Genomic DNA, 19295 nt, shown 5'->3' with positions numbered 1-19295 from the left:
TGAAAAAAAGGCTAGGAATGTAGAAAATTTAGGTAGGTTAAAGATTTTAAAGAAAGAATTGGACATTAGTCTGGTTTAACTTCCTCACTACAGAAGTCAAAGCATTTCACACACTTTGCCTCATACTGATACACAGTTTTAGTCTGATTTAAAGCAGCCTTTCAGAAGGCATCCAGTCCTGATGTGGAGGCATCTAGAAATGGAGAAACCACTTGTTTTGTGAGATACCCTTTCTTTTCCAAAATGTTCAGAGAATTTCAGTTGAAATTTGTCTAGTTTGGCTATTGTTTTTTTAATTATGCTCTTCTCTTAGGAGATTAGCATCTTTAATATACTATTGTTTTATTTCTGTGATGGTAATCAAGTTGTGTCTCTTCCTTCTCTGTTAGGGACTGAACAGGCTGGCCTCTGAAGCACAGCCAAGGGCTGAAATGCAGAGCGTGAAGCTGACACAGAGTTGACACCAAGAAGGTGAGTGGAAATAGAATGACAGCCACATGGTGCATGGGTGCCACGCAGGGAGTGGGGGAAGTGGTCACAAAACCTGGACTGGTTAATCCCGGGTCTGGGGAAACAGAAAATCAACTGACTGTATCCCTGCGAGGCACATGTGCGGTGTTTGATTCACAGCTCTTTTTCTGCAGAAGAGGCAAGAACTGTAGCTTCTAGGTGATGCTCAGAGTTATGAATTGATTAACCCTGGAGGGAAGTCCTTATGGTAGTTGCCAAGTACCATCAATCTTGCTTGCCTCATTGGTAAGTAATGGGAAAGTGGAATAGACAAAATGGGAGTAATTAAGGTAAAATGTTGGGGAATTTAATAGAAAAGTACTATGTATTTCAGGAGCACAGTTGCTGCTACCTAACAGGCACTAGTAATTATAAGATTGTGAGAGGCTAAAAGTGATCCTTAATCACTTGTCCCGTAAGAACACTTACGGATATTAAAGAAATGACCCCAGTTAGTAAGGGAAACACCACACAAAAATCAGCAGAGTCAAAAAGAGAGTTTAAATTTATTTGGCTATCAGTAGCATGGCTGGAAAAAGGTAGTTAAGTATGAGTTACAGTTCCATTCTACGTACTACAGCCTGTAGCAGTGGATATTTTAATAAACTTCACTAGGAAGAAAATAAAATGGGTTCTGCGAAAATACTTGAGGTGTTTTGAAGATACTGGAATCCAAGGAAATATATTTTATGGCAAGCATCCCTATAATGCAGAGAAGTAGGGGACATGTAAGTACATAAAGAATATAGAACAGGCTTGGGAAAATAAGTGCTGGTGAATTTAAGCAAACTGTGTGCCTTGAAATGCAGAACAACCAAAGTATATTTCTTCAGTACAACAGTGAGTAGTAGCATACATTTATTAGCTGCAGAGTAACTGAACTCCCTGTCGCATTAAATGCAAAACCCCTGAAGGAATAAAATGTTTTGATTGAAAAGAAATGGAGCCTTAACACAGTGCAGTGAAGCCCATTAACAACCAGTTTGCTCTTAAATTGCCTGTGGAGGTGCTGCATATGTGTCCGTGCTGCCCCAGCAGGCAGTGGCCACACAGGCGGAGGAAGCTGGTGGATGGGGTGGGTGACAGGAGGGGAGGGGGTGCCATGAGGGGTGGCAGGGGAAAGGCTGCAAAGAGGAGGTGTCACCTCACACTCCAAAGTCACTGATGGCACCACTTGCTGCTGCTGTCACAGGCAACACTGCAGCATGGGAAGATTAACCATTTTTAAGCACAGCAGCCTTAGAATTGCGGTAGGTCCAAGACTGTCTGGCAAAAAAATCTTTCTTAGGGCTCTTTTGCTGCTACTGCACTAGACACCTCCTTGCTTGGCTTAAGTCTCAAACCAGCCTCAAGTAAAGGGTGTTTCTACTTACTGATAAAAACTTTTGTGTAGCACTCCATAGGCAAATAGTAAAAGTACTTCTCAATGAAGCAGACTGAATACCATAATGATATCTGACAAATAAATGCACTAAATGGAGGTAGGTATTTCTCTAGCCTCTGAAATTAAGTTAATCAATTTACACAGGTTGTTGAATGTGAAGCAAGAGCAAGGCAAACCATGGCAAGGCTGTGGGCAGTTCTTCAGCTCTTGAGCAGCACAGCAATGTTCTAGGAACTTTAACTCCTGGAAATTATGGAGAAGAGCACTCTTCATCAGCTGTTCTCCCAACTAAGTCCTTAACAACATTAACTGAACTATGCATAGCTAGACACTGATTATGCACTTTTGTTCCTAGGAGACCACATTTCAAAAGCTGTGTATTGTTCTCAGGGAGAGAATTCCTCAGGTAACCACTTCGTATCTTTACCCATCTCTTCCCCCTGTAAACTTGAGCAACTTCAATGACAGTTTTTATTGCTGTTGTTTCCATGAGGGAGCTCATCTTACTGCTCTGGTGACCTGGAGGATCACCTTGTCTATGCTGTAGGAAATAATTCTGCTGCAGTATTTCTACAAGATCCATGTGAACCTTTATAGGAGGAAAATGTTTTATTTTAAAAGAAATCTTACTTCACTTGCATTTTTCTGCTCTGCTTCTCATAAGTACCAGGGCAGGTGTCTCCAAGTGGACATCAACTCCAGATCCTTGCTGTACTGCCTGGGCTGGGGAGGATGGCTGAGCTTGGAAGTGTCCTTTGTGTCCTTTAGGAATTGCTCATGGTTTCTGCCTCTCCTTCCTATCCCACCTCTGTGAGTGCATAGGATTTTCATCCTTTCTCTGGGCAACCAAGGGCTCCAGTCTCTTCTTTATCTTCCTACCCTGGTAAGAACCCATACTGGTTTGAATAACTTAATTTGGGTGTAGGCTGTCCCTGGATTTCTAGTTGTCCTGAGAAACTGTAAATAGCTGTCCTGGGGTGTCCATGAACTGCCAATGTAGGTGACACCAACACGCACCACTCTTATGGTCCTTCTTCTGTTCCTTCTGGTGCTCCACATCCAGACCTCCACATACAGTTTCTGTTCATGCCAATAATAATGTTTCTGTCACAGTTCTTTAAAATACTGAGCAAAGCTCTTCAATGACTCAAGTCCTCACTGGTACTACTCAGCATTATTATGAAGTGAAATGAAAGCTGATCCAATTTTACCTGTCCTTGCAATTCCTAATAGTTCAGAATATATAATTCAGCATCTGCCTTTGCAAAACAATTCAAGTTATCAACAATTTGAAATGAAGAATACTTTAGGAAAAATAATAAGCTGCAATGAATATATATAGTGAGAAGGAGCAGAAAATATCTGGGTTTGATGAACTACTTAATTTACATCTTTGTTCTGTTACATGTTACAGTGATTCTGCAAAATATCTTCAGTTTGATTATTCTTACCTCAAGCAGATGGATGTGTCTCCACAGGGTTTTTAGAGCTGTTTGCTTTTGTTGTTAATTTTTAAACAGAAATTAACGTGGTTTTCTCACCCAGAAGAAAAATGCACTGCAGTGCGTAACTGGTACACATGTTTAACTACCCAAACAAAACTCAAAGAGCAGAAGCTGCAGCCTGGCTCAGGGATTTTTATGTAAATATAATGTTGATACATAAAGGAAAATGAACTCAAACTTTCAAAGGTCCATGTGTTAAACAAATTAAATAGACTCACTAGTTTAACAGTATTAAAATCTGGTTAGTAAAGAGTATTCAGATGGAGTGTTTTAGTTTAAATGTTATCATTCGCATATACATTTACATACTTACAGCTGCTCTGCTTGTATTTCTTCTTGCCATGTTCCTGTGCTATAACAGAAAATGGTTTCTGAAATGTAATACTATACAACCTCTATAGTCAGAGCTGAATCTTCTTTCAGTAGTACTCTAGGATGTTTGACATTAATTTAGAATGCAATATCATTTCCAAGGAGTTATGAATTAATTCTGAAAAAAATTAAATGACCTTCAGATACATATTGTATAAATGGTTCTCACTCATCTGTATTCAAAACAAGACTTTTAAAAGCGTCTCCTTGTAGTTCACATCTTCAAGTAGGATCTCAGGGAAAAATAATAGCATTCAAAATTGCCGTTACTCAACTAGATGCAAAATTTCAGAAATGTCTACCTCTTTAAACAAGTCATCTTACATTTGAAATTTATTTTCAACTTCCCAGGTGGTTATCTTTGTCAGTGTTTCAGGAAGCAAAATTATATATGCAAACCAATGGGCACTGGGTAATTGAGGCCTTCCATAAAGACAAATTACTGTGTATGTAAATATCGCAGCAGTGCCAATATAAGTGAAAGTGTGCTGAAAAGCATTTTTATTGCATGCCAGACAGTCTCAGATAATTGTTTTCTATGAATTTGTAAGGAACAATGTTATTCCATTTAATGCAATTTAAACATCCACTTTATTTTCTGTTAAAAATACTTTTTGAAATGCTTTTATACTCTCTCAGGTATTCTTGGAGAACAGGAAAACTCTCTTCTAGTTCCTTAAAATATCTAGATCATGTCATAAAACTGCCTGTGTTTAAAACATATTCCCATTTTATAAGAGTAAATTCACATTTTCCTTTTGAACAGGGAGCACCAATTAACAAATTATTGGTTTTTAGATGAAAATAAATTGATAGTATCTGTTTAGATGTATAGGTTCCTCAGCTTTTTAATATGAAAGCCCTTGTTTGGATGGGTGGTTTTCCTTTTTCTACTTCTGAAGACTTCGGGGCAGACTCTTTACTCCCAGAAAAATGTGCCTCTGACATCTTTTTTTTCCTCCAGTACCTCTTTTTCCAGGAGGCAAAGTCAGCACTGTAAGTCCCATGAGAGAATATACCACACTTTTAGAATAGTTTTCTAGATTTTAGCCCATCCATGCTCCCCAGCAGCTCTGTCTGTAAGCCTGTGAGTTTGAAGGGAGCAGTCCCCCCAGTCTGGGTCTGTGGCCGCTGCCTCTGCCTGTCTGCTCCCAGGTTCACTCTCTGCAAGCAGAGATTTTGAAAACACTAAAGCTTGTCATTCTGTATCTTGGGCACTGACAAACCCCAGAAAGGTGCCTATGCTTGTCTCACAACACAGAAGAGAAGGTGGAGTCACATAACGTGATACACACAAGGGAATGTTTTGTAATCCTTCCCTAATTTCACAACTGCTAAAACCAGTTTCAAACCTATCTTGAATTTAGCAAACACTTCAAGCTGAAATCACAAATTAAAATTCTATGAGTCTTTTGGTTTTCTTTTTGAAGCTTTTCCCTCATGAAAAGTGTAATTATTCTCACTTATGAAAAAGGTCAAGGATTGATGTGGGATTGAGTCTACCCTCAGCAAGTTCACTGACAACACCAAACTGTGTGGTGTGGTTGACACACTGGACCATCCAAAGGGACCTGGACAGGCTGGAGAGGGGGGCCCGTGCAAACCTCGTGAAGTTCAACAAGGCCAAGTGCAAGGTCCTGCCCGTGGGTCGGGGCAATCCCAAACACAGATACAGGCTGGGTGAGGAGTGGATTGAGGGCAGCCCTGCGGAGGAGGAGTTGGGGGTGTTGGTGGGTGGAAAACTGACTGTGAGCCAGCAATGGGCGCTCACAGCCCAGAAAGCCAACTGTGTCCTGGGCTGCATCAAGAGCAGTGGGGCCAGCAGGACGAGGGAGGGGATTGTCCCCCTCTACTCCGCTCTTGTGAGACCCCCCCCGGAGTGCTGTGTCCAGCTCTGGGGCCCCCAACATAAAAGAGACATAGACTTGCTTGAGCAGGTCCAGAGGAGGCCATGAAGATGATCAGGGGGGCTGGAGCCCCTCCCCTGTGAGGAGCTGGCTGAGAGAGTTGGGGTGGTTCAGCCTGGAGAAGAGAAGGCTCCGGGGAGACCTTATAGCGGCCTGACAGTACTTAAAGGGGACCTGGAGGAAAGCTGGGCAGGGGCTTTTAGTCAGGGAGTATGGTGACAGGACAAAAGGTAACAGTTTTAAACTGAAAGAGGGTAGATTTAGATTAGCTACAAGGAAGAAATTATTTTGTGTGAGGGTGGTGAGACACTGGCACAGGTTGCCCAGAGGAGCTGTGGCTGCCCCCTCCCTGGAAGGGTTCAAGGCCAGGTTGGACGGGGCTGGGAGCAACCTGGGCTGGGGGAAGGGGGCCCTGCCCATGGCTGGGGGTGTTGGGACTAGATAATCTTAGAGGTCCCTTCCAACCCAAACCATTCTATGATTCTATGATATGAAGGTCCAGAGTCTCCTATTGTGTGACCCCTCCGTGCCCAAACCAGGGTCTTAGGGGGCATTGACCACCAGTCTTTTTCTTTTGTGAGATCCTTTTCAGATCCTTTCCGTGATTGGAATTACATGTGACTTGATATAGACAGAGCGGTGCTACCTGCAGAACAGTAAGGACTGGGATAAGATGTCGGCACCTTCTCTTGTTTTACCAAATGGAACAGTGACCAAATGTGAGAAAACGAGAGATTGATTCCACATCTTTGCAGGCAGTGCTGGGAGGTGCCTACTGATTTCAGTCTACTCTGTCCGAATCAGAGCAGAGGTTCAGCCTCTGCTTTCTGAACAGAGTATGTACCTTAGGAACTGTGCCTGTCTGTTGGGGAATAAATGGGGACTACAGACAACTTTCTGGAGTTTCATTTACATGTGGTTTATTGCAAATGTATTTAAAATTAAAGAATAGGTTTGTTCAGATCAAAATCCACCTCCTCGTTTTCCTTTTGTCCTTTTTTTTTTATTATTATTTATCTGCCAATGATACTCCTCTACTCCCTACAAAAAAACAAAAAAATCAACAGTAAAACCAAACTCTAGTTACTTGCCCCTACTTGTATCTACCTTTCTGTTTATCAGAAGATGTGTAAAATTACCCAGTCCTGATTTAATCCTTTATCCTTTTGTAGCAGATGATATGATGGTGGTTGTAGAGGCAGATACTTGGACACAATTATAGACATAAGTGGATCTGAATCCATCTCTTGTGTTTCCCAAAATAGTTTCTTACTCAGGTTCCAGCACCCTTTCTCTAGAACCACATGTTTTCTCTCAGTTAATTATGTGGAGGACAAACTATAAGCCCTTCACTTTGGCTTTCCTGAGTATGAACATATGTGTCACAAGTTTTAGTAAAAATCTATTAGAAAAAAAAATGGAAACTATTTATTCTATAAGGCCTATTCATAGGGACTAGGAGAGGGCCAGAGACTGGGGCGTGTGGTATATCTGTATGTGAGTTTATAACGACCAGGAAATTAAATGTGTAGAAGAAGAGGGCTTAAGGTATATATCCAGGAAAATATTGGGAAGTGCAGGTAGCAATGACAATCTGTCGTATATTACCAGGTAGTAAGAGCTGTTTTCCTGGGCAATATGATCTTTCTGTCTTATGCTGTTCGTTGTTTCAGGAAGAAGCCAGAACTTCTGTCCACAAAGTTGAAAAAACCCTAAAGTACGAAGGAGCCAGTCAGAGATAAATCAGAACCAAAATTAAGTTTGAGACTTCACATCTTGAAGGATAAGAAAAAACCCACAGTAGTGGTTCCTTTGGTTTATTTTTTACTGTTCATAAGAAATACTGATTTTTCTTGATTAGCTTGATTTTTACATAGCTAAACTAGGCATAATTTTAAAGTACATTATTTCCAAGTGCACCTTTAGGCTAATTTAAGGAAGATAACTACATAGTCACAACATTATCCCCAAAGCAAGTATTCTAAACATAGGAAAATCAGAGTTAAACTTAAATTTAAAAGAAGGTGAAAAATAGTATGGCATATCAAGCACAAGTCTAAGCTTATTTGTATTCCTGTTAGTACAATATGTGGGGAAGAAAGAGGAAGTCTGACACGGTGAAAAAGCTCTGAAATTATATTTGGCATCATTGTTACTGCTCTGTGTCTGTGGATAACTAAAACATATCTTTCAACTGTACATTTTATTTTAGAATTTTGTAATGTAATCCGTGTCCAGAAATTCACTTTACATTGACTTTTTTTGCACCCTCTATTTAAACCTGCCATTTATAAACTACATTGTTTGAGTCTGGTTTTTACTGCATGAGCCAAATTCCATATTGTCAGTCAAAGAGAAATTGAATAGTAGAAACAATGCACAGTGAATTTTTCATACTTCTGAATAAAAGTTTAATAACCAGTTTGTTAACTGTGTTGTTCAAACACTGCATAATCTGCTTAAATATTAAAATTTTTATTCTGCTAACACTATTTTTCTATGTTGAGGTAATTGTCATGAAAGATGTGACATCTCTTTGTTAGATAGTTTCAAATAAGTGTACTTTAAGGGCTGTCATAATGGTAACAGTTTCATATGTATATTTATTGCCAGTGTACAAGAAAAAAAAAACGTAAATGAGAAGTCCTTATCCACTGGAATGCTAAAATAAAACTCTTCTCTGATAGTTCCCTGAGGAATTCCTCTTTTAGTATGCTGGAACATAATAGAAAATCTTCTGCTAGCCTTTATTTGAGACATATTATTTTGCACTATAATTACAATGATTTGCTGATTTGCTCATTGATTTTAAAGCTGTGTGTTATTATTGCCTTTTTGCAAAATTTTCAATTCAGAATAGTAAGTGAAAATCAAAATAATAGAGGTATCCACTTACATAGGCTACCTCTAGATATTTCTGGTTGACCCACTGAGTCTAGCTCTCTGCATAGGTTTTACTATGAGACCCATCACCTGCCTTGCAAATTCCTAACAAGCAAAGTAGCAATAAGCGTGCATTGCCACTGGCAGCACTAACCATCCTGGGAGGAACAATGCACAAGGGTAGAAATAGTGCAAGGAATATTGATTTTCATCTGAGAAGAAGAGTCAAGCAAAGACAATTTCTGTGCAAGTATATCTATAGTTTTGATCACCTCCTTCTGGCTTGAGTATATTGGTGCTTGGAAACTCTGTGCTATGCTAGATTTAGGGCTCTTGCTCTAAACAAAATAGACCACTGAGAGTATATAACATTACACTTGCTAGTGGCTTAAAGTCTGCATTGTAGATTCCTTTTTTTAGTCCCTAATGGGACTGTACCTTGTACTTTTAAGAGGTATCAATTTTGCAGAGGCTTCACCCTTTCCTCATCATAAATACGCTTCCTTGGATAGAAATTTCAGAAGTGTTGAAGCATGAGTTTTTTACTTCTACGAAGAAACCATGTGTACAGCCATGGATGCTACTTACTGCAATATTTATTTGATTTATGTGGCATCCAGTTTTGCAAAAATCTCCATTGTTTTCTAGTCCATAGAATTGTGAGAACTGTTTTGCAAGAGTGCATCAAACATTACAGATGCTGTCTATAAAAAACCCAAAACAACACTCTGAGGAGTGTAAATAAATCTGGAGCTCATTAATCCATATGAAGTGCTAAGACTGCAGTATTGTCAATGCGACACTGATCTATTCAGGAGTCCAGGTTAAGTCATCTCAGTACTCCAGGAATTTTGCCTGAGGCATAGCTACAAATATCCTGCACAAGATTTACTACACAATTATACAGCACAGAGCTCTAAAAGGAAAAATACTTCTGAATACAACAGGATCAATTTGGATGGTGGATGGAGCAGAAATTTTGGAGGAGATGGCACAAAATCCATGTTGTTCTCTCATTGACATCACTGGCTTAAGTACCCTTGTTCATCAATGGAAGGAAAATCAACCTTGAAATAAAAATGGGTTGCAACATTTTGGTTTGTTCATGAGCAGGAAACACAGGTAGCATCCAAACTTTCCTCATGTGCAGTTTAGAGGTTTCTATAGCAGTGCACATAGGACTCTCGGGGTTTTCCAGGTTTCTAAGGGCAGTACAGTAGTTTTTCCATAATTATGTCTTGAAAAACATTCCCTCACTGAAGATAAAAGTATGTCTAAGGCCTCATTGAGATTGAAAGTTTGAAATTCAGGAGGGCTTTCTGCATTCTGCAGCTTTTCACTGTCAGTGCTTGTGATGTGGGCTAAGGAATCGATAGCTTCAGAAAAGTGACTGCACATGCCTTTCCTTGTTTGGAGAAGATTCAGGGTTGGGTTTGTTTGGTTGGTTTTTTTTTCTATCTCTTTTCTCTTTTATTGCTTTTGACACAACAGGAAGCTGAGACAAAGCATGACCAAAATTTATATAAACCTAACAGGTATAGATTGTGTCAGGGAAAGATCCATCCCATTCATTAATTTGCCTTTTGGGAGTGCCCAGCATCAGTTGCCTGAGGAGTGAATGTAGGCACCACAGGTTGTCTCAGTCCCTGTTTTAGTAACTTGTGACTAGTTGTGGCAGGTGCACCCACCCGATGAAAATGTGGCTTCCTGGCTGTTGAACCTTTCCTATGCCCTTGTTCTCAGGGCTTTACAGTAGTTGGGGTCCTCGGCCAATAGGGGCTGGTATTGACCACAGGTCAGATTTGGCTCGGGTATAAATGGAGTCCCTTGGGGGAGCCACTTTGAGGTAGTCCCTCCTGGAGCACCGTGCTGCAGGTACGGGATCTCCCCTTGGGCTGGGACTCTGACTAAGGAAACTCCTTGAGGTTCCTATGGGTTGGGATGCTGCCCTAAGAAGTTCCCTAAGGTTGAAAGTCCTTTTTTTTTTTGATGAGTGATTGAATGTTTTGGGTGTCATTAAACCCTAGGAGTTTGTTTGGTAATAGTTTTGTTCTACTCTCATGGACATTTGAACCTGCCGTTTGTATGTTTGCAGAGTGTTGGTTAATTGTGTTGAAAAATAACTTTTATTTTTATTGTTATTTATTTGAGAGTTTCTGCAACACTAGTAACTTCTCACTTGTATGCAAGAACATACAAAGACCACAGAGAATGGAGGAGGAGAGGCAAATACTTGTAAAAAGACACCAAGTTTGGTTTCTTGGCATGATTTGGGACAAAAATTCCTCCTTACTTGACAGTGATTATAATCACCTGTTTTTAGCTACTTCTGACTAATGACAAATACTTGGATTGAAATTTTCTTTTTTGGGTTTCTGCCTAGCACAGAGCGGGAGGAAGACCCCCCTCAACCTGCTGGTGACACTCTTCCTAATGCAAGACAGGCTCTTCCTGAATGAAGACAGTGATTAGATCTGCCTCTGCTTAGCCTTCTCTTCTCCAGCCTAAACAAACCCAGTTACTTCAGCCTCTCCTAATTTTAGTAGCCCTTCACTGACCTCACTCTCTTTGCCAGTCTCCTTGTTCTGGAGGGCCCAAGCCAGGACACAATACACCAGATGTGGCTTGACAACTGCTGAATAGGTAGGGGTAAACTTTTCCCTGGACCCACTGGCTATGCTCTTGTAAATGCATCCCAGCATGTGGTTGATGTTCATTGCTGCAAGGGCACACTGCTGACTCATGAACACCTCCAGGACCCCCAGAACCTTCTCTGCAGAGTGGCTTCCTAGGCAATCACTGCCCAGCCTGTGCCATAATGGCCATGCCGAGTCATAGAGAAACATGCACCAAGACAGAGGAAGCAAAAGCCAGACACCAGGAAAAGTGGAACAAGGAGTCTTAGGGAGGAGGAATTATACTGGGATCTGTGAAAGGATGCTCTGTGAGTGTATGTTTGCAAGCCTGCGATGGTATAATGTGAACAGCTGCTAAACAGCCATTAAATGAATAGGATGTTGGCTCGCAGTTTTTAACTGCATGAATCAGCTCTTCGGGAGTATGAAATGAGAAGCAAATAGCTGATATCCCATGTCTTGCAGGGCATGGAAGATACAATGAATAGACAGAGAGAATGAGAGGATGGTGTCATTGTTAAAGCAGTTCTGTCCTGGAGTATTTACTGTCCATGCCTGAAAACACAGTTCCCAAGAGTATCAGGAATAAATAACATAACATTTTTAACAGCTTTTATCTGGTTGTCCTATTCTTTGTCTTGAGTCTTTGGTTAAAATTTGTGGTCTCATTTGTAGAAGTTTTGGGAACTCCTTGAAACAGCTGAAACCCACCAGACTTACTCAGTAAGCTGACTTACTTTGAACAAAGGAGATTTTATTTAATGAGGTCTCTAAAAAATGACATTACAATAAGCCCAAATTGTTGCAATAATATCCACATCTAGAGGATATATTGTTATTTTTTAAAGTCTTTGTGCCTTGTTTCTGGTCCTCCTGCTGGGTTGTGCTCATGCCAGATATCACTCAGAAGTCTGACTACCATTTGTGAAGCCCTCAGACACTGAAAGAAGCACCACAGAAAAACTCATGAGGAAAATAATAACTCTGACTTCAGAGAAAGGTTTGAATACTGTATGGAATACATGGTAAGAAGACACTATAAAATACTGAAATTCTGTATATGAAACAAACACAAATCATGCCTTGAGCTGAAGTGGGAAGGGGTCACCTATAAAGTAAATGTAATCTTGTATGTATTGTCTATTATTGTAATACATATCTAAAGGCAGCCTTAATCTTGGTGTTTTCCATCTACTGAACACTTCTCATTCTTAATAGCATTCTTTTAAATTTAAGAGTTTGGTTTTTTTTTTCCCTTCTCATTTAATAATATCTAAAGTGCAGTTATTTAAAGAAGCTTGAATGAGTCTGTACCTAAAGGTCAACTAATATCAAATAATAAAACTATGCAAAATATAAAATATTCAATTTTTTATATCATCTGTTATTTATGGTACTTCTCAGGACCTGCACTGAATTAGTGATATTGAAATATCCTTGCAGGGTAGTTACTTAAAGGAGAATAAAATATATCATGGTACAACTGGAGTTGGAAAAATCAGGCAAAGGCTAGAAGTGCCAAAGTATTTCAGCAGATATAATTCTAAGTGTGAAATCTGAGTCCTCAGTACTGCCACTAAACTGTTCTTCTGGACTCTGAATGTGCCTGAAATCTCATGTGAAATCTTAATTGCCCCAAGTCTGTCTCAACACACTCTGCCCAGATGGTGTTGACCATGGCCTGACATCTAGCTCGTATACACCCTTAAAGGAGTAAACCAGGGACTCTTCCAGCCATGTGTTTTGCTCTGGTAGGTGTTTCCCAGCTACCCCAAAACACCACAAAGGGAGATAGAATGTGAAACAGAAGATGCCTTGCAGTCCCCTTTTGCCCAGTAGTCTATTTTACCAGGAACTGTCACCCATGAGGGAGCAAGAAATTCAAGATCCTTTTTTCCTTATCCAGCTCCTCTGTGGACTGGACATCCACTCCTCCTACTCCTAAAATGTTTTAACTGGAGCAGGAACTGGAACTCCATGTTCTCAGATTAGATTGCTGCTACCAGGTGATAGCATATTCTGGGTTCTACAGCTGTGCTCTATGCATGAAAGAAATATATGTCAGACAGGAGAAAACGAGCCCAAATATTATGTACTAGCTACTACACTCAAAGAATGGATAGACATTCTATAGTAAATGACTCAGTATTAGATACCAGATCATTTGCCTGTAAAGGAAAGTTCAAACTACCTTCTTACAGAGTCCTGTCCATCTGCGCTCTCTGCCTGAGCAGGGTGAAACCAGACTTAGGTCCTTCTTTACTAGTACGTTATTCTTCTACTTCAGTGTAGTAAACATTGAGCAGTGGCACCATAAGAGACTTCAGAAAAGTAATATGTAATAATCTGAAACACTTTGAATATGATAGATGTCTCATTAATTTTTGGTTTCCTCAGTCATTAAGGCAAAACTAGGCAGCATGATACCTTTGGATGTTACCTCATTCATCTCCTTCCCAAAGGTGTTTGGCATGCCTATATTATTCTTGATCAGTATTTGTCTAACCTACCATTCTTAAAGACTTACAGAGTTGTCTATCTCATAGCCTTTCCAAACCTATTCCTATGCTTTGTTTTCCATCCTATGAGATTTTTGTCATCATGCTTCAGTTTAAGCTCCTTACTTCATATCATAGTCATGCAAAGATATGAGGAACTGATTATTCTTTTTGTTGTTATGGTTTGATATATGTTTTCTAGGTTCTTTTGCTCTAGACTAAGCTATCTTAAATTATTCAACCTTTCTCCACAGGTTGCATTTTATTACTTTGAACTCTTTACTCTTGATCCACATTTTTTTGAGCATATTTATTATTGCCTGAAACTGGGCAGGAAAAAAAAAAAAAAAAAAAAAAAAAAAAAAAAAAAAAAACAAAAAACAGAGAACTTCCTGCTGTGTTTAGTATGTTATATTTCTGTGTGTATACATGTGTATATATGTGTGTGTGTGTATGTATTCTAGTAGGGTACTTGTCTGTTTTTCCCAACAACATAACCAGATTCATTAACGTTCAACTTAAGATCAAATTTTCTTCTCAAACTCAAATCATTCCCTTCAGAACTATTAGCCAGTCTTCTGCATGTGCAGCCTGCCTACCTATAACACATTTCACGTCTTTACTGAAGAGCATGCAGTGTGCTATTTCTTAAGTTCACATGATCATCTTAAATTCTAACCTTGTTCTTCGGTGTTCTCTCATCCTCTCCCAGTTTGGTGTCATCTACAGACTTCATAGGTATATTCTGGTGTGCAAGTGCTTAAGAGAAACTTTGAGTAGTAGTCATCCCAAGAGACCTCCATTTTGACAAAGAACCAATAATTAATACTCTTAGTGGTTACCAAATACTCTAGCTTTATACTCTCATCAAAATCTGAGTCTGTCAGTTTTTTTTCTAACTTATTTTTAGGAATATCATCTAAAAATGTCAAACTTTGCTAAAGTGACAATATGACATCTTCTGCTTTTCCTTCATCCACAAAGCCTATTATTCTCTCATGGAGCCCTTAAATTAAATTTAAAAATTCTAAACTGTTTTATATCTTCTTGTCATCATACAGATATCTAAATTACAATTTGATTATTTGTTACTATATTTTTCCCGAAATTTCATCCTTGCTGGTGTCTAACTCCCCAGCATTTCCTTTATTCTTTCTTTAAATCTTGCTATACGTTTGTTCATCTTCAGTCTTTTGGACCATATCTGTTCTCCATGAACTCTGAAAATTGTCAGTGGTTTTTGTTAGAAATTGTTACAGTCAGTTCTCTAAATGCTTTACAAAGAAATTCATTAGTCTTAGACAATTTCAAAATATATAGCTTATGTAGATCTCTAATGTAGATGGAGATTTTACTCTTTGGTATTTATGATGGTAGCTGTCTGTTGAAAAAGACCTTTTTAGTCAAGGAAAATGCAAAAACGGCATTTACCACTTCAGTCTTCTCAGCACCATTTTGACATATTTCTCCCTTCATGCCTTATTCCCCTCAGCCCCTTACTACCAATGTAATAGTGTTCATGACATAGTGAAATTAGCTTCTTACTACACATGGTATTCTGCATTAGGATAATTTGTGCTTGCACTCTTAATGTCATTACTTAAAGAAATTGCCAGCCCTTAACCTTAACTCTTTTTTTTTTTTCTCTTAACTTGTTTCCCATGAGTTTTTGCCTACTAGTTCTTCGAGTTTAACGAAATCTATCTTCTTGAAGTTAATTATACAGTTTCCAAAGAATTGCTCTATTGCAATGGAGAACACATCTTTTTTAAAATTAAAAGAAACTCAAATATAACTTTTCTATTGATATCTTTAGTAAATGCGGGCTTAAGAATTCAGCCCTTCTTTCAGATAAAGTAAGAGAAGATGAGTTGCATCTAAAGATCCAGGGACATATTCAGCAAATAACTGGATCATTTAAGATTTTGTTGTTGTTGTTGTTATTTGGTTTGGGTTTTTTTTTAACGTTCCTCATAGGTATAGGTGTAAAAAGTTGTGAAGAGCACCTTTATGAAAGGTGGGACACTCTCCCTCATCCACTTCCTTTTATTCAAAGCAGCCTGTTTTTATTATCAGATCTGCAGTTTCTCTTGACACATGAAGCTTGCTGTAAAAGATACATATTTCAAGAAGTGCTCCTTGGCTAGATGCAGCAGTGAATCCCCAGCAGCTTAGGCTGATGCAAATCTATGTACCTACTGAAGTGACATAGCAAATCTGCTGCTTTTGTTCATCTGTTCTCTGGCAGTTTTTCATCTAGCTAATTTGAAGATAACGTGGATGCATCTGTGTTTAAATTCTTGATCAAGTGTAGGTATACATGAAGCTGCAGTACCCAGGGATGGATAACAGGTGAGTGACTCACCAGTCTGTTCCACCTACTACTGCCTACGCTGACAATGAGACTACATGTGTTTCTATGAAGTCCAAGTGTGTCAATGATATATCAGGACACCACTAGCAGAGCACAATGTTGGAAGACACCTCTTGATGCAATTAAATTGCAATCTAAGCAAATAATAGAAGAAAATAGATATATACAGTCTGACAAGGACAACAAGGAAAAATATCCTTGAAAATTATAGGAAGTAATGTCTGCATCAGCAGCCTAAACTGTTGTGAAGTTTAAACATGTCATGGAGGAGTGCTGAATCAGAGATCTGAAGGTGGTGGAACAGTGAAATAGCATGGAGTCTTGATCCCAGTGGTGTGAGAAGGCATATGATAGACATAAAGATGCCATTAAAAAATTAAAAGTAGAGGCTGGAGCACTGCAACATAAGCTGACTGATGGTAGTAGCTGTCATTACAAAACAGCAGCATTGCAAAACTGGTAGTTGAAGAGAAAAGGCTTAAAAGGTGTAAAACAATTAGGTAATAGTTATTGCTTCTGAAAGCAAGTAATCAACATGGAATGCAAAGAAAAATATAACATGATCAGAACAATGCTGAGAAATTATCTCAATAGTATAATAAGAACATGATGAAAACACATGAAGAAGGCAAGGTTGATTTGTCAAGACCAAAAATAATCACATTTATTTAGCGTTGCGGTAATCAAGACTGATATGCTGAGAGCTGAGGATCATACTTGTGTTGCCACATAAGTCACGCAAAACAATCACTGAAGTCAAGCTATAATGCAGTAGCAAGGATCCAACTTAAGTCTGAAGAAATAAATATTGAGTGGAGGGCATGTAACCAGGGTTTAGAAATGGGGGGTGATCTCTACACTAGCCAAAAATCAAATAAGAGGGAAGGATTAAAAAGAGAGACTCACATTTCAAAGCTTCTTTTGTGTTTGTTTGGGTTTTTTTAGCCTAGGCATGTTGACAGAGAAGCCTTAAATACGTGTTCTGTACCTAGAGCATTTTATTCAGCTGTAATGTAATTACATTTTCATGTGTTGCGAGATGCTTCCCTGAGGAGAGATGGACTCAGTATTGCTGGTGAATCTTCAAGGACAACTTCCTCAAAGAACATGAATGATCCATTTTGATATGTAGGAGAGCAGATAGGGGTGAGAGGAGGCCAGCACGGATGAACAAGGAACTCCCGACTGAAATCAAACACAGGGAAGTGTACGGTAGCTGGAAGCAGTTATATGCTCCCAAATAGGCACATAAGGATGAAACTGCAAAAATGAAAGCTTGCTGGATTTGAAACCCATCAAGTTTGTTCCTGAGCAACAAAACCAGCTTATCTAGCTATGTAAGCAGGAAAAGAAAAATATTAGCTTGTTGCTGAATGGGCGAGCAACCTACCGATGGAGATAAAAGACTCTGTAAAAGACTGACATATTCAGTGCCTTCTTTGCCACAGTCTCTATTGGCAAGGTCTACTCTCATGCCTCCCAGGTCTCCATGCCTCGTGACAGTGTAAAGGGTGAGAGCAGTACTAACCAGAGCCAGGGAGGACTGAGTTACAGTTAGAATAAACAGGACAAGCAGAAGCCAAAATGATCAGACAGGACACATCTAAGGTAGCTCAGGGAGCTGACCAATGTCATTGTGAGGCCTCTCTGTTATCTTTTAAACTGATAGCAAATGGGTGGTGTGGGTTTCCAACAACACATAAAACCGAATTTCTGTCTGTCTTCAAGAAGGCCAAGAAGGAGGGTCCAAGGAACTTTAGATGGTCAGCCTAACTTGATCTCTGGCAAGACTGTGGAGCAAGTATTCCAGGAAGATATGTCCAGCACATTGTTGTGGTTTAAACCCAGATGACAGCCAAACACCATGCAGCTGCTTGCTCACCCTCTCCTGCCCCAGAGATTGGGGAAGAGAATTGGAGGGGTAAAGGTAAGGAGACTCATAGGTTGAGATAAAAATAATTTAATACTTGAAATAAAATAAAATTAAAATAATAAGGATAACAGTAATAACAGAAAATGCAAACAAGTAATGCACAATCTGATTGCTCACCACCTGCGAACTGAAACCTAGCCTGTTCCTGGCTAGCAATCCCAGACCAGAGAAAATCCTGAAACCATAATCCCAGAAGAGAGGGATCCAGCTTCCCGGCCAGTCCTCATCGATATACAGAGCTTGACACTGTATGATAAGGAATATTACATTGGCCAATTTGGGTCCATTTCTCTGTCTCAGCTCCCTCCCAGCTTCTTGTGCACCTTTGTACTAGCAGGACATGGGAAGCTGAAAAGTCCTGCATTTCTTAGCAACAACTGAAAGCATCAGTGTGTTATCAGCATTCTTCTCGTACCAAATCCCATACTGAATCCAAAACACAGAACTATTCTAGCTGCTAAGAAGCTAAATTAGCTCTATTCCAGCTGAAACCAGGACACACATGAAGGTGAGTGGGAAGATCCAGCTCATATTTACCAATGGCAAACCATACCTGACAAACCTGAGTGCTTCCTGTGATGATATGAACAAGAGGAGTATAGAAGATGTCTTTTAACTTGATTTTGTCAGTCCCATAGCTTCCTTTTAGCCAGAACAGGGGGATGTGGACTGGACAGAGAGACAGTGAGGTGTGTGAAAACCTTCCTGGATGCTGCCTGTGAGAATGAGAGGCTGGTAAAGAAGTGAGACCAGTGGAGAACTGGTCTCTTAATAGATGGTCAGGGACTGGAGCAAATGATGTGTGAGGAGAGGCTGAGAGAGTTGGGTTTCTTTAGCCTGGAGAAGAGACGTCTAAGCTGGAGGCAGACATAAATGCTGTTTTCAGCAACTCAGATGGGAGGAGTAGGGGAAAAGAGTTAGACTCAGAGATGTGCAATAAAAAGACAAAAGGTAATGTGTACAGGTTGCAGTTAGGCATAAGAAAAAAAAAATACAGCTAGAGTTTCCACTGGGCACTGGGACAGGTTTCTCAGTGAGGTTGTCAAGTTTCTATCTGGAAAAGGCCCTGAACAACCTGAGAAAATGTTGAAGTTGGTCCTGTTTTGAGAGGGGTTGGAAGTAGATGACCACCAGATATCTCTTCCAGAATATACAGTTCTAGTAGTCTGTATTCATTTTATCAGTTCTCTTTTTTCCTCTGAAATTCAAGATTAAACTGACTTTTGCCTCTGATGAGTGAACATGATCAATCTAGACATAAGCATAAAAAAATGATGGTTTAGTAACAACTGA

General features: G+C 39.6%; 1 long non-coding RNA gene across 1 annotated transcript; it reads left to right on the top strand.

Moving 5' to 3' along the window:
* Positions 1 to 253: 253 nt before the first annotated feature.
* Positions 254 to 11813, top strand: LOC122154518. The gene is made up of 2 exons (XR_006166472.1): positions 254 to 471; positions 10945 to 11813. It is a non-coding gene; the product is annotated as an uncharacterized LOC122154518 (long non-coding RNA).
* Positions 11814 to 19295: the final 7482 nt, after the last annotated feature.

This window comes from Tyto alba, unplaced genomic scaffold (genome assembly GCF_018691265.1).
Source record: "Tyto alba isolate M040663 unplaced genomic scaffold, T.alba_DEE_v4.0 Super-Scaffold_40, whole genome shotgun sequence".
Lineage (NCBI taxonomy): Eukaryota > Metazoa > Chordata > Aves > Strigiformes > Tytonidae > Tyto > Tyto alba.
The sequence above is the reverse complement of the archived record's forward strand: the minus strand, read 5'-3'. Positions and strand labels throughout refer to the sequence as shown.